The sequence below is a fragment of the Salarias fasciatus genome, chromosome 7 (genome assembly GCF_902148845.1).
Source record: "Salarias fasciatus chromosome 7, fSalaFa1.1, whole genome shotgun sequence".
Taxonomy (NCBI): domain Eukaryota; kingdom Metazoa; phylum Chordata; class Actinopteri; order Blenniiformes; family Blenniidae; genus Salarias; species Salarias fasciatus.
In genome coordinates, this window is record NC_043751.1 from 23,411,515 (window position 1) to 23,424,961 (window position 13,447).

Genomic DNA, 13,447 nt, shown 5'->3' on the forward strand with positions numbered 1-13,447 from the left:
AAGACAAGCCAAACTCACGACAGCAGGCAGGTGAAAAAAGAGTCTTGTTTACTGAGAAGATACTGGTGCAAGGCTGCAGGAAAAAAGCAACTTACAGAGTGAAGGGTCAGCGTTGGAAAAAGCACAAGCTGAGCCGAAGGTAGATGGAGGAAAAACGGAAAATGTGAACCAACTGGATCGAGAGGAAATAGAGTAACTACCGGGGAACTAACGGCAAGTTGGTTGCAAAGTGACAGAAAAGACAAAACAGCTCATCAACATTAAGTGAAGCAATTAAGGCAAAAAAATAAATAAAAAAGAAGAAGAAACATGACCACACATGCAAGACTTCAGTCAGATGTTTGCATTCATGATTGGATTTGCCTGATCTAACATCGCAGATGTCATTTGGCGTTCAGGTCTTCCTTGAAACTGTATTAAACCCTGTGACTTCGATATCCGCCTGTATTCTGAGGACTTGGTCTCTGATTTACGACGACAGCCTCGCTCTTCTGGCAAACTGTTTTACAGCATTCCAGAGTGTTACTGCTGGATTTATTTTCTGTGTATTTAACAAATGATTTGGGAGGTCAAACACTGTTGTTGCACCATAAGTGAAAATACAACCCAAAGACAGTTTGCTAATCTGAACTTCCAATGAGGAAAAACAGGAGAAACATGTGGTAGTGCCAAAAAAAAAAAAAAAGACCCTCTTATATCTTCTCACTCCACCTTAACTGCTTCCACTGCTCTACATTCAGTGCTAAATAAAACATTGCTAATCAACACTAATCGAATGACTCCTCTCATTAACACAAGTCACACAAAAAGTTCCCCACACCTGGTTATTAACACACACACACACACACACACCCCCCCAACCTGGTTATTAACACCCCCCCCCCCCACACACACACACACACACACACACACACACACACACACACACACACACACACACCGTAGGTGCTGGCTGTTGTTGGATGTGGAAAGGTGAGGTGAGCCAGCTGGCGGCTTTAAATCCTTCTTCCAGCGGCCAGCCAATCAGAGGTCTCCTGCCAGCTCAGGCAGCACTCCCCACCTGCCCTGCATCAATCAGTCAATCAACCAATCAAACTCTCTCTCTCTCTCTCACACACACATACACACACACACACACACTCAGGAGGCGACAGGGAGGAGACTATAGATCATAACACTTATGACTTTGGTCATAACAATATTGTTGCAGGTTACTGTACATTACTGTGTTGATGGTAATGCCAGAGGACCTTTGAATATTATAGTTATGGAGTTAATAGAGTATCGGCCTCTTTCATGGCTTTTTATTTGGTCAATAGTCATGTGGTTGACTTTTTGCTCAAATTTCATATTTAAAACCTGATTGATATAGAATTTGAGGCACTTCACACACATTCTGACTTGTAAAATTATATTATTTTATGAATAAAATAGAGCACAGTAGGATTTGTTATTAATTCCATGTGAGATTTCTTGAATAAACAGTGTGTTTGCATTACTCTTCTGTCTTCAGATTAGCTGTTTCTCTCTCTCTCTCTACACGCCAGAGTACAGTTGACCATCCTGGGTTCCTGTCCAAACCCCACAAGCCTGCTGGATGCCACAAAACACATTAGTCCAGTTTGAGAGCCTCTCTGCAGCCCTTCACTCCTCTCCAATCCACTCTCCTTTACTACTCTGCTCTTACTTTGTCTCTACTCCTCTCAACACGTCTCCTCTGCCACTGCAGCTTCTGTTTTTCACCCCACTCCTTTTATTTCACTCTTTTGTCTTCCCTTCCACCTCTATAGCACACAACTGTAGAGCTGAAGTTCTTTCTCAGTCTCCGGGTGTGTCTTAATCCATGTCTGATTCAGCCTCTCACAGCGAGCCCCGTGACTCGTCTCCATCTTCAGATTCTCTTTTGAATTCTACTGGATGCTGTTTGTCCTCCTATTTGACACTGCAGCCAAACAGAGATTGTCAGTGAATATGCACTTTCTTTTCTTTTCTTTTTTTTTTTTTTTTTTTTTTGGTCACTTTATCAGTGACCAAAAGGCGTGCTTAAAAAAAGTAAAGACTTGAAAGACTGGAAACTGGTTAAGACTGGTTAAGTTAGTATATCAAGTACATTAACTGTTTTAGATTTGGTCCTGTAACTAACCAGATGGATGTTAGATCTCTGTTACAATTGTGTCTTTTATTGTGGATACAAAACAAATTTGAGACGGGAGTGTTTCTGGACCCATGTAAATTCAATTCATTTACACAGTGCTTTTCTAGAGCTTTAACAGTACCAAAAGAACGTCTCAGTGTTAATCACGTGACTCAGTCCATTTGGGAGCAGCTTGCAGTTCAACGTCTAACAGCAACATCGATAACAATGTCACAATTTCTCTGGGTGTGCCACCAGAAATCCTACACACCTTTGCTTCTTTGCTTTGCTTTTAGTTTTAACATGGATTTTTGCTCTGCACTGATATGCATGAAGGCGAATAGTCCGAAGTCAAACGTGATCCTCAGGTTAAGAGATCAGCTCTCACATGGCATCCAGTGTCACATATCAGTCCTCAGTATAGTTAAAGTCAAATGGGACAATGGCAACGTGATTTTTTTCTGTTTCACTTTTAGAATCTGCTCACTCTTGAGGAGACATGTAGCTTGTGTATCCACCATCGTCACCCGTACACTTTTTCGTCTTTCTTTTCATGAAAAGAGCCGCTAATAACATTCTTAGAAACCCTCAGCCTTCTTGGTTTCAGCAGCAGCAGTCTCTCAAGTTACTCAACCACCATAAAAGCTTCCATAAGGGCTCTTAGATCGGCGTCCAGATCATCCATTACTGATCTAAATCTGGCACTTTTCGGTGTTTCTTCAGCTTTCTCTTGGCCGCTGTCGTCTTTCTATCGCACCAGTTGTCTGGAAATAATCTCATCCACTTTGAAGACTTCTGGCCTAAGGTGAGCACACTCAGTCTTGCTGTTTTCAAAGGCACATGATGGCATCAAACACAGATTTGAGCTGCTATGCTTCATGTAAAAATGATTTATTGAACAAAAAATGTGTTGTGAAAGGAAGGCGTTGCAATTTTAATGAAGAGGTTAGTTGAAGCACTGAGGTTTGTGGCTTGGATACCAGTTGGGTTATGTTAAAATTATCCGCTTTATCATTATGATATAGTTAAAAATGATACATTTTACAAAAACATATTGTAATAATCTAATCTAAGATTAGATTAGGGATGATATTTGACTGTACTTGTGATCGTTGTAAAGAAGAGCAAGCCCCCTTATTGCATTTATTTTGGACGTGCTCAAAATTACATAATTTTTTTGAAACACTGTATGTTTTTGATACTTTCTCTAAAATATGTGGCATTGACTTGACCCCTTACCTATTTATTGCTATGTTTTCGAGGTACCCTTAATGTGAGACTAACCAAAAAAGCAAGCCATCTTGATCGCTTTATGTGCATTACTGGCGCGAAGAAGAATCTTTTTGAACTGGACAGATCCCCGTCCACCTATATGTGGGCACTGGGTGAAGGATATTATGCAATATATTCATTCTTCTCTCTCTCTCTCTCTCTCTCTCTCTCTCTCTCTCTCTCTCTCTCTCTCTCTCTCTCTCTCTCTTTTTCTGCAGTCTGGATGGGTATGGTTGAGGGTGGGATTAAATGTTTAAAGGGGAAAAAAAACTTTAAACAGACCTTGATAAAAAAAAAAAAAAAAAAAAACATTATCATGTCAGGTTTTTGACCTGAAGCTCAAATTTTTTGTTCCCACTTTTATAACCTTTCACTATGTGTAAACATGAAACATCGTTACAATAATGCCATATTTAACAATATATGAAGCAACTCAGTGCACAGAAACAGTTTGTCTGACGCCATAAAGAGCTACATGATACTGAACGTTACCTCCTGAGAGAAAGAAAAAGAACAAGAAATGCACAAAAGCTGCAGAGTTTTCAACTCCTTTGCAAAGCACTGCAGGAGGTATTTTCTGATGTTTCACTTTTGCTTGCTTCAAAATATCTGAACCAGGCTCTGTTTAGGTGTAAAAATTTAAATGTGTGCAACCACACACAGCAAATCTGTCAGAGGGACTAAATCAGAAACCAAACTCAGTGACTTATATTGTTAAGAAATACATCTGTACTGTGGTGGATACACAAATCTACATACCGTTTACCTCTTGAGAAATGAAACATGCTGGTAAACCAAACGGGCACTGTGTTCCAGTGGTGAGCACTAGTGCTTCACAGTGAGAGGAAACCAGTTTGATACCATCTCCATGTGGAGTTTCCATGTTCCACATGAGCATGCACGAGTTCTACTCCAGCTTTTTCGAACAATTTGAAGAAATGTGTGGACTGCTCAATCTATGAGCGTGATTTTTTATAATCCCGTGTGAAGTGTGCTAATCTGAATTTTAGTAATCAACTCAGATTATCACCTTGCAAACGTCACAAACAAACAAGACTGTTCAGTTCAGAATTTCTTACATTTTATTGTCTTTTTACATGAGAATGAGCTGTTGAAAACATGATTGTGTTGGCGCAAAAAGATATCAAACAAATCAAAGCGTTACATCAATTTGGTTAAAACAATAAGGAACAAAGTCATTTGGAAGAGGAACTATTACTAGGCTAAATCTACAAGAAAAGAAAATCAACAGAATAGATCCTGAAAACTTTATGGGTCCTAAGTAGATGTACAACACAGAAAATATCTTTTAAGAAAGTCCACAAATCAAGGTTGTGGATAACCAGCTGAGGAAAAGCCTCTCACCAACAGAAAAGCAAAATCTTTATGATAAGGTGAGATAATTTACACCTTGTTTACGGATGTGTTCAAATCAGACACAATCCATCCAATGTAAACACCTTCAGACTTTGGACATTTAAACATTCATATAAATTCCTCCCAGCATTGCTAGTAATCTTTACACATGCAACAGTGTGACAGGATGGAAAGAAGCCCACCTTCTCAGAGAAGCACAGCAGTCTTTTACCAAGTCATGTGGCTTCATATTACACTGCTGGACTGGCCTGATGTTAGTAATCCCAGGCAGTTCCCAGAAGGAGTCAAGGTTGCTGTACAATGGATTTCCTGCTGGGTGCAGGTAATTGGGTAACTGATTTACTGCCCGTGAGGAAGAACACAGTGAACTTAGTAGAGTATTTCGGAGTAACTAAGGTCGCACATTGAATTTAACATAGAAACATGAATAAAAAGTAATTGCTGCAATCACACTCAATATTCCATATTCATCAAGACAAACACATAAAACTCAGTTCGTAAATCAGCTTGTGTGTGTGTGTGTTGTGCTCAGTTTAATGCATGTAAAACTTAAGTACATCAGGCTGTATATGATGGTCTGCCTGTGGCGGACTGACAACCCGTCAAGGATGAACCTGGATTAGTGAGCAGAGCTGATGATGACAGAGTGAAATTAAATACAAGCAAATCCTGAACCCTAATAAATTAATCTGTATTATTGCATCTGGCAGAAAAGCATTTTTTGTGAGGGATTTTTGGATGCTCCTGGTATGCAATGAAATATTTTGCACAGCTTTGGCTTTCTTTGTGCTGCAGAAACTAATAATAGACATTTGGGCAGCCCACATGATAAGTTGGCAAAATATACAGAGAACAACAGGTTTGTTCTTACAGCTCTACCTCACCAGCGTCAATGGGTGACAGACAGCGTAAAGGGAACGATAAGTGATTAATAGTACAATTCAGGGTGACTCATTCCCAAATTAGAGTGTTCTTTCTATCATTACCAGCAGAATACATGGAGCTATTTTGGGTTTTGTAAGTGTTCCTACATGCAGCATGTGCTCCTGTCTGAACGCTGCCGCAGAAGGCATGCTGTCGCCGTTCATTAGATTGTGTTCTCTGCCGCGTCTCATGTCTATCTATAACTCTGTGTTCTGGTCTTTCACCTGCACTCCCACATCACCTGGGCTCATAACACAAAACCAACATAGGCAGCCTCCACTTGTGACAATGCAGCCACAAAGAACTGCAGCAGATTCAGACATGTCATATTTGTCCGTTTCTTTCTGTCGTCCATCCATATGGTGTCATTTTATGGGACGTTAACATAAAATCTAATGGAATTTCAAATGTAATATTCCTGCTCATTTCAATGGATGAATATATTGTTAACAGATATTTATTTGATGCATCAGCAGCGATAAGCCGTGTTTTAACGTGGAGAATAAACCCATTTGGCTAAGTGTGGTATGATCACTGTAGTTGGAAAAATATTGTATTGTCCTAAAAGAACCCGGATCGATGATGCCAAAAAGCAACCCTGACTTCAGAATATGATACAATTAAACCATCGGTTTTCTCCCTGAAGTGCTTGAGCTGATAAAAAGTCCTTTATTTAAAGAAGTTAGTTTTGTCACCTCGAGTGCACGGTCAATGTTAAAAAAAAAAAAAAAAAATTACCATGCAGTTTTCTTTTGCTAAAACACGTGAATATAGAATCAGTTATGGAAAATAATAAAGAATTAGATATAGACAAGTGATAGATAAAAGTGTCACTTGTCTGACAAATAATGCAATCAGGAAGACCTCTGGAAATATACTGAGCTACAAATGAAACCAGCCCCATCCACACAGTCAGTGTCACCGAGAACAACCCTCAGCGCAAAGAAGAAGAGGAGGTAAAAGACATGATGTGGCTGCAACAGAAGGTCTTTCTCGGCAAGGTGGAACCTGTCTGTGGGTACAAGAGCAGAATCACAACCAGCTCAGACTGTTGTAGGTCTGCTGTTTGTTCTCCTTTAGTACAACCTCCCTGCAGGATTCCCCCAAAAACCGACGATGAGAACAAAAATGCTGCTGTGACCGTATCGATCCCCCTTCTGTTCTCTCAATTGACATTGTTTTATTGATAAATAATAAACTGTTAGCAGCATACTCCTTGTCTGTTCATCTCTGTCAAAGGGAGAGCTGGAGGGAGCTGCTGTTGATGGTCATCTCCATGAAATTGAGAGTCAGTGTTGGATCTGGGATAGGAGGGAATGATCTATACAGGAACTGGATCACCACCTTCCTGTGGTCATAAACAGGCAAGCTGACAGTAATCACCCACTCCGTTACAGTAGAGCTCCAACCAGCTCCTTCAGACGGCTGCAGCCGTCATATAAGAAGAACCACTGCTGCAGGTCTTTCACACCTCTGTGTTTTCACTTTATTGAAATATTTTTTTAACTACTGAGCAGGATTTCATTGTAAATACTGTCAAAACATGTAAATTCTGCCAATATCAGAGTGCTGCTAGTACTTTTCTCTGATACGCCTCCTGTGCTTATGGAGCTGTTGTGATATTTGTTGATATTTCCCCACTGAGGGATTAACAAAATCCTATCTTGTTTTCTTTGACCTATTAAAAAGACTTTTGAAAATCTAACACTGGATTTGCCTTGTTGACTGGGTCTTTTATTTGTCGGATTTCAGGCACTGAGTAATAAAGCACCTTCCGCCTATTCACTTTGTAAACGGTTTCATCACGTCTGCCCTGGACAGGCTGCAAACTCATCACAGGGCAAAGAAAAAGAGACAAACAGCCACACTGAGCTGGTCTGTGACTCCTCAGGATCCAGCAAATTTCAAATTAATGAGAGATTGCTAAACAAAATAGTGAGGATCATTGAAACCAGTAAGAATAAACTCAATGTTGTGACATTTATACTTCTGCCTGTATCTAGATGTGTTCTTACATTTCGATTATTTTTTTATTGAAGGAATGTATTTTACTATTTCACTTATTTATCATCCAAGGACTTCAATGTTTCGTAAAGTTTTCCCTCTGAATTTTCTCTGTGTGTTTCTTTGTGCTACTGTGTGTCTTTTGAGTGACGGGGGTTGGAACCAGAGGGGAGGGCTGCAGGGAGAAGGTGTCAGATCATCTGCAAGCTGTGCAGATTGAGCGACCAGAAAAGAAGCATCTGCATCCGTGTGGGCTTGTGCAACTTAAAGGAAGGGGGTCATCTGGGGTAGAGGTCAAAGGTCATTTGTCATTGGGACCGTAGAAGAACGCTGATCCCCGACTTTATTTTTCCCCCGTTGTCTGGATGTCAGTCCGATCCGCTCTCTGGTAGTCCATCTTCCTGGACGTCTGTCTGCTGTCTTCGTGCCCATCTGGCCGGAGTGAGAGGGCACGGGGGCAAAAGTGTGTATGGCAGCAGGAAGCGTGTGTGTGTGTGTGTGTGTGTGTGTGTGTGTGTGTGTGTGTGTGTGCGTGCTTGAAAACTGTATTACAAGTGTGTGCACATTTCCATAGTGCTGAAATAATATTGCTGCATCAGACCCAACTGTCAGCTTTCTGGTGACATTGGAGAGGAGAGGAGAGTCTATGAGATAAGACAAGAATAGGAGTAGAACAAAGAGGAGGGTGGTGGAGTGTAGCGCAGCGAACACAGGTGGACGGGAGAACTTTGGCAAGTACACACACACACACGCACTATGTTTGGTAGGCAATGACCTGCTGCAGACAATTATGTTTCCCTCGCTCAGCCACAATTAAATTACTGTTGGAAGGACAAGGCCTCTGGACCGTCCCTCTGCTGTCAGGGAAATGAAAACACACACACACACACACACACACACACACACACACACACACACACACACACACACACACACACACAAAACGTCACCAGTGACAGACACTATAGTAAGCAAATTGCAATGCAAATACTGATAATAACGCGCAAAAAAATTACATACAGCATCAGATTATGAAACTGCGAATAAAAGAACATAATTTAGGTAAAAGAGCCAAGAACACGGTGGCAGCTGTGTTTACAGGAGTGCTCTCCAAATTCGGACCTGGGTCTTTGCTGATCTACATGAACGAGAGTCCGTTTGTAAGTTTTGTCAAATTAAAAGTGACTCCAGTGTTACTTTGCTGGAGGGTTTTGTGACCATCCTAGTTAGTGTGTAGGTTTGACAACTTCCAGTCAAACCTTAGACCGATTAAAGAAATCGAAGGAGAAACTATTGTGTTCTCCTGGTATATCTTACTTCTTGATAAAGAAGTTCCTGCTGGTGTTTTGAAGCCTTTATTCATTTCAATCATTCATTTCCCAGAGCAGCTATGGGAGCCTGTTTCTATCCAAACGTTTGCTGGTTTGAATGAAAAAGTGCAAGACAGGCATCAGGTGTAAAACTCAGATCAAATCATTGCGAACTTCCATACATTTCATGGGTTTTGGCTGAGTTCGCACCACATAAATTTACCAGACTAGCTCCATGAGTGCATTTGTTCCAGCGCACAGCACCCAGCGGCGTGGAAGTCCGAGAAATTCTGTAAATCTCAACTCTCACTTGGTTTCTTGTCTTTTTTTTTAACAGCAAACTTCAAAACGAGTGTAAAAAAAACACCCTTAAATTTCTACCTTTTCCATCACTCACTGTTTTTCAGACCACATCCATCTTCCACATCCAGCTGAGGCTCACAGTGGGCTGACGATGATCCCAGCAGATTATGAAGAGAAGTCAGGAAAAAGCATGGACCGCTTACTGAAGGTCTGAAGGCCGGCTCCGGGAAACAGAGTCAGGCACACATTCAAACTTACAAAGGATTCCAGAGTGACGAGTTAGAATGACTCAACATGTTTTTCAAGTGGTGGACGAAACCAAAGGCACCAGAACTAATCTGTGTGAAAAGACAATCGCTGTCAAACGCGGGGGTGTTTTCCTTCATCAATATGGAATACTGAGCACAGTTTATGCTAACAGATACATTTACAATGGGAAATATCAGCATGAACAAATGTATTTTATTTCAGTGTGTCAGTTTTTAATGTGTTTTAAAGGTGTGAATCAACTCAGCCGTCAGCAGAGATGCACTCGTTCCACAGCTGGCTCTACACGACTTTAATTAAATTTCATCTTCTGTGTCATGTCTTTTAAATTTCTATTGCCGCTCATCTTTTTTCCAGAAGCCTTGACTTCTGATTGATCACTTCCCATCTTTTTTTTTTTTTTTTTCCTAATTCTAAATTAATTTAACATATTTAAGATATTGGTGCTTGTGATAACTCATTGCTCCATCAATCACTCCATGACAAACTGAAGCAAACAGACGTGGAACAGACGGATGACCTGATGGTATGCAGCTGCCATATTGTCCTATATATTATACATGTTCATAACTTTTCAAAGACCCATTTAATATTATGGATAAAACACATCTAATTCTTATGAGTTTCCAACTTTTTTTTTTATTTTAAATGTTCCTAAATTTAAATAGGGAAATGACAAACATTACCAAAAAGTACATTATCAAAGACTGTTAAAATAAAACATAAACAGGATAACATATCTCAGAAATCAATATTCATTTTTGGTTCTATAGTAACATCAGTCAATGAACTAATTATAAAGTAATATTAACCAAAAATGTGATGTTTTCCTAAACCTGTGAAAATAGTCTTGGTGCGGGACAATCATGCAGACACAGAGCACTTGTAGTTCTTCTAACTTTTTCCATCTATTTGTCAGCATTATATCCATTAAGTTGGAATTCATGACAAACTGCAGAGATCGTTTTGGCCTGGCACCAATTTGAAATACACTCTACTGGCTGAAAAATAGTTTCACCTGTAAATTCTTTTATGATTTCCTTACATCTGAACTTTTAAAAGCCATACTGTCAGAAATTAAGAAATAAAAAACAAAACATTCAGCCTCGGTAAAATGTTATAGTGTATTCTCTAAAACCGCTTCATTCTCGAGGGTATTCTTGGTATTCTTTATTAGAAAAATGAGTAATCCATCTGTTAAACGGTTTTATTTAATTTCCTGCTGGAGTCGATTCCAGGTGACGATGGATGAAGGCAGGATACACACTGCCCTGGTCGTCAGTCTCACACACTCATATTCACATCTACCGTAAATTTCAAGACGCCAATTAACCTCAGATGCATATTTTTGGACCGTGGAAAAAAAAGAGAGTGATGCACACACAGGGATGACGTGTAACCCCCAAACCAGACGGGGAATATCTTCCCTGTGAGGCGAGAGCCAGACCATCACAGCCCCATGTAGCCCACGGCCCTCAGCTACTAATATGCTAATTCAGAAGGCCGGCAGAAAAATTAAATCACAAAAAGTCTCAACTACAACATAAGATCATAAATCTGTCTCCAAAATTCGTACTATTGTTATTTATTTAGATTTTTTTAAGTCAAAATAAAGCCAAAAAAAACTGAGGAGCTGCTACTGAAAGAACAAGCGAATCCAAGACTTAACAGAGGAAAGATGCGTGAAGAAAGAATTAAGTGACAGGAAAAAAGTCATCTCGCTGGATAAAGAGGGAGAAGAAAAAGAGTAATGGTGAGAAGAAATGGAGGGAAAGGGGGGAAATGATGTTGATGTTTGCTTGTTATTCCAGCACTAATTTTCCCCCTGGAGCTCATTAAAGTCTGGAGAGAAACGAACCACAAAACCTTAAAAACCAACAGACTGGAGAAGGAAGGGAAGACAAAGCGTGTGTGTGTGTGTGTGTGTGTGTGTGTGTGTGTGTGTGTGTGTGTGTGTAAAACGGAATTAAAAAATAAATAAATGGAAAAGGAAGAGGTTAAGAGGTGCCAGGAGAAGGAGAAAAGAGGACAGAAGGTAGCAGGAAAGGAGCAAAATCAATGGGACTTTGTGATAAAGGGCGCAAGTAGCAGATGAAGTCTGGCAGCGAAAACGGATGTCTAACACATATAAACCAACACACACACACAACACACAACACACACACACACACACACGGATGTGGTCACACACGTTGAACACCACCCATCATCACGCACCTCAGCACACCGGGGGCTGTGCTTGTTTTCAGAAGTCCTGCCAGCTGAAACGGAATAAACTACCAGGCCAGACTCAAAGTAGGTTTAAGAAAAATAAAAGTACCATTTAATTTTATTGATTTCTTCAGAGCAAATAAATAAGAAAACAGTAGATAAATCGATTTCATTGATTGATAAATCAAAGAATATTGTCAGTCTAAATATTCACATGTATTTTACAGTCAAATAATAAATAATAATAATAATAAAAGTCCTTTTTAGCTATAGATTTTTTTTCCATATAAGTAGTTTTAGCTTTATAGCCACAACTTGGTTTGACCCAAAAAACAAAAACAAGAAGCATGTTTTAATCAGAAGAGCAGAATGGCAGCCTCAGATTTCCACACAATCACTAGTAAGTTTCTTTTAGAGTATTTTTTTTTCTTTTATATAACACTGAAGTACGGAAATACAGATATAGTCATCAACCAGATTCAGTTCCCAGTATTAGTATTACCATTATTATCATCATAATATCAGGAGAATAGAAACAGTGGCTTAGGTTTTGATATATTTATATATCCATATGTATATACTGTATCATATATATATATATATATATATATATATATATATATATATATATATATATATATATATATATATAGACAGGAACAAGTTCATGTTTGTAAGTTCTTTCAGTGTCCGTAGTCCAACATTGAAGAAAAGCAAGGAAGGATCCGTGCTGGGAGGCAAACGAGTACAGCAGCAGATAAAGTACAGACATGAGGAAGGAAAGGGGGGATGGTATGACTGTGAATGACTGAGTTTTACAAAAAAATAAAAAAAGAGGGAATAATCTGCACCTGAATGGCATAGTTGAAGAGAAGAGAGAGAGAGTTCCATTGACTGGAGGAGGGGAGATGAAATGTGGAGGAAGGACAGCTGGACAGACTGGTCGTCTACACAGATGTTTCTACGACAGCTGGAAATAAGATTAAAAAAGCCAAAATGCAGTGAGTATTTCAGGATATAGGTCCGCACTAACAGTAGCTTCATAGGATACAGGCCCAACGGCTTCGTCTGGGTGCAGAAGCAAAGTAAGAATATAATTTGAAACCTTTAACATGACCCTTTTGTCAGATCGTTCTAATAATTTCAACAATTTCAAAACAGAGAAACTCATTTAAGCCCATAAGGAGACAAACGTCATATTTCCTGGAAAGTTCTGTCACTCTTCACTTCCTTCAGTACAGGTGGTATTTTAAAAGTGTTGATTTTGAACTGAGAGAAACAACCTTTATGACCAAAAGAGCCACTTTCCCCCGTTGTCTGAATTAAAACAGCAATGAAGAGCCACATTTCAGAAGGGTTCCCTGTGGTTTTAGGCCTTCGGGGGATTTTTTTTTAATGGTAAGCTGGACTCATTATAATTGTTTGTGAAAAAAATTTTAATTGATGATGAACATAAAAATCTTATTTCAACATCAACCTGCAATATTGGAAGAGTAACTTTCCCACACAAAAAAAATTCAGTGATTATTCAGTTGTTGAAAGCAGCATAATGTGACACGTGTGATCCAGTATTTGATTAAATATATTAGATTGATGCAATAATATATCTCCCCAATTACCTCGTTGTCAATATATATTTGCCAAT